Genomic DNA, 394 nt, shown 5'->3' with positions numbered 1-394 from the left:
CTCCAGCCTGGGAGACAGAGCGAGACTCAAAAACAAACAAACAAACAAACAAAACACCCTCTTCAAACAGAAGATACATATTATCTTCAACACCCATTCTTAATAAAAAATTAACAAACATTGGGCTGGGCGTGGTGGTTTATGCCTGTAATCTCAGCAGTTTGGGAGGCAAAGGCGGGGGGATCACAAGGTCAGGATATCAAGACCATCCTGGCTAACACAGGAAACTCTGTCTCTACTAAAAATACAAAAAAATTATCTGGGTGCCTGTAGTCGCAGCTACTTGGGGACGCTGAGGCAGAAGAATGGTGTGAACCCTGAAGGCAGTAAGCTGAGATTGCACCATGCACTCCAGCCTGGGCGACAGAGCAAGACTCCGTCTCAAAAAAAAAAA

The sequence above is a fragment of the Colobus angolensis genome, unplaced genomic scaffold (genome assembly GCF_000951035.1).
Source record: "Colobus angolensis palliatus isolate OR3802 unplaced genomic scaffold, Cang.pa_1.0 Scaffold1249, whole genome shotgun sequence".
Taxonomy (NCBI): Eukaryota; Metazoa; Chordata; class Mammalia; order Primates; family Cercopithecidae; genus Colobus; species Colobus angolensis.
This window is presented reverse-complemented; position numbering follows the sequence as displayed.